At 39.2% G+C, this 2,500-nt stretch overlaps 1 protein-coding gene across 1 annotated transcript in view; it reads right to left on the bottom strand.

Moving 5' to 3' along the window:
• LOC134464094 (NUAK family SNF1-like kinase 1) overlaps positions 1-2,500 on the bottom strand; it is a 45,836-nt gene that overhangs the window by 29,652 nt on the left and 13,684 nt on the right. The window lies entirely within an intron of this gene.

Here is a 2,500-nt window from a genome sequence, read left to right as displayed (position 1 = left end):
AAGTTTTTGAAATTTGCATATTTAATTATGCAAATTAGGCAGAATCTCATTAAATATGCACGATTTTTGGATATATTTCTGGTGCATGAAATTTTAACTGTGATAAAGCTAAGACCAAAATTCTTTTTTTTATTTTGTTCATATATCAAATGACAACAAATGCTCAGGTGGATTTCAGGATATCTGCTTTTATGACTTGGGAAATCAAAATATACTATCCATGACCTTAAAAACACTATTTTCCGCCATGATTTTCAGGTAAAATGACCCATATATCTGGCCAGGAACAATTTATAAATAAATCCAGCTGTAAATGCTATGTGTGAAACTGGAAAGTATGGTGTACCTAGGGTCAACACAGACTGAGAAATGCGCACCTAAAAATGAAAAAACACTCATTTTGAGAAAACGGCATTTAAAGATTTATATAGGGGATTTTCATACATTTATACATCAAAAATCTACTTGAACAAAAAATAAATGCTCAAGCTCTTAGTCATAACAGTTATGAATATGTAAAGATCATTTAAACAAATCATTTAATAACATGACAGCCATAGAAAGCCAAAAACTGCTGTAACAGGCTGGTTAATTACGGTATTGTGCAGGTGAGGTAAAATTTTAGCTGTCACATATCACCATGAAAATGTACCAGTTCATAGCTTACATCAAAATGATTCAAACATACATGTTTTGTGCAACCTATTTTTAGTAGGCTATGGTAATTCATTGAATTGCATATACAGAACATTGGGCCTACATTTCCATCCCTGCCCCATCTGTCGCACCCTCAACCTGTTCTTGCTGGTGCCTTTTCACTTTTCTTTCATTGTCCTCAAGTTTTCTCTTTTTCTTTGCTTGGGGAGACAGGATGGCATTTGCTTTGGTTACCCTCAGCATGTCAGCTTCCCTGATGGTGTTTAGGGTGATGGTTGTGCTCTCCAGCCACAGGTTGGCCATCACATTAAGGATGGCTGACGCACCCTCATTGAATGAGGATATGGCCATGCTTACAGCCGCCTCCACTCTGTTTCTCCCCACAAACACTGTTTTTGGGCAGCGAGCCCATATAACTGAATTTAGACATTCATTGTTGTTTTGTGTGCCCCCATGCTGCATTTTTTGCAGGAGACTGTCCCCTGACATTCTGTGGTAAATGGGCAGAAGCGGCTTAGGCTTATGGACAAACCGAATGCTTGCTGCTAGGCTGCCTTTAGAAATAGGAACATTTTAATATACTTGTAACTTGTTATGTATTCTCTATGACTTGTAATGGTCTTTATTTGCTAGATGCCAGTGTTTTGCAACAGCCTACATGATAAAACGAAATTGGGATACTTCTGTCTCATGGAAAAGCCTGTTCACATCACCGGGCCAGTAAATAGCCAAGGTCTATTTTTATTTTCTTATTTTGTTTGTTTGTTTTGTACAACCTCACATGGTTAACATTGAGGGTATGAAGTCAGAGATATCATTGCATGTTCTCAGATGAAGTGCACACCAGATATAGGCCTATTATAATGCGCTTTTTTAGGGCGAAGGAACTGGAGAGACCCCTGACAGGCAGTCCTGATGCAACCAATTCTGCTGCTTTTAGGATTGTGTCTATGATTCTTTTGCCACTGAATTGAAAACAGATTTTTTTTGTGCATGTTGTTACTGTTATGAATGTTTTTTGCATTCATGAAATTGTAGGCTATTGACAAATTATTTATTTTAGCCTAATATAATAATATCTTTTGATATATTTACTACTAGTGGTGTAACATAGCCTACTTAGGCCTACCTGTCATAATAATATGTAGGTCTACAGCCTACCTATAGCAGGCTATATTAATATTATCAACAAGTCTGTAATCATTCATCTTTCTGTAAGCTAGGATACCTGCAGCCTAACTCTTTTGTCATGTCGCTGCTACATTTTCAAATGAAGGGAAGGGATCCCCAAAACCTTGCTGATCTTATTCAGCGCAGCATAACCCATGCCCAAATCGTGTGCCAAAAGCGCTGTGCGCACTTTTACATCAAAGGCGACCACAGGTCGGCAGTCGTGTGGACGCATGTCGCCTGTAACCACCCTCTGCTTTACAACTGTTGCACTCAGAAGCAGACTACTGCAAAAGCCCTGGTTGTTTGGATGACTGTTTATTGACAGGTCTGATTCGGCATAGTTAGGACACAGATGATCATTATCATCTCATTTAGATGAGAGACGGACCTGCTGGGTCTCGCACTCCTCACAGTTTGTGAACAACTTACGACCGCACGTGCTGTTCCCTGGACGATTATGTGCCAATTCGGCCGGCTGATATATTATCACGGACCTTGCTAAACACAATTGTGTCTTTCTTTTTGTAAAAGGTTTCGTACAGCAAATATATTTTAAAGTTCCCGCAGCAAGCTAAGACGGAAATGTCAAAAAGACAACACGTGAGGCACTGGGCGAATCACGTTAGCAGAGAAGCATCGCCAGCCAATGAATCTACTTTAGTCATATAAC

The sequence above is a fragment of the Engraulis encrasicolus genome, chromosome 15 (genome assembly GCF_034702125.1).
Source record: "Engraulis encrasicolus isolate BLACKSEA-1 chromosome 15, IST_EnEncr_1.0, whole genome shotgun sequence".
In the NCBI taxonomy this organism is placed as follows: domain Eukaryota; kingdom Metazoa; phylum Chordata; class Actinopteri; order Clupeiformes; family Engraulidae; genus Engraulis; species Engraulis encrasicolus.
Note: the sequence above shows the minus strand (reverse complement) of the source record. Positions and strands in the feature narration are given on the sequence as shown.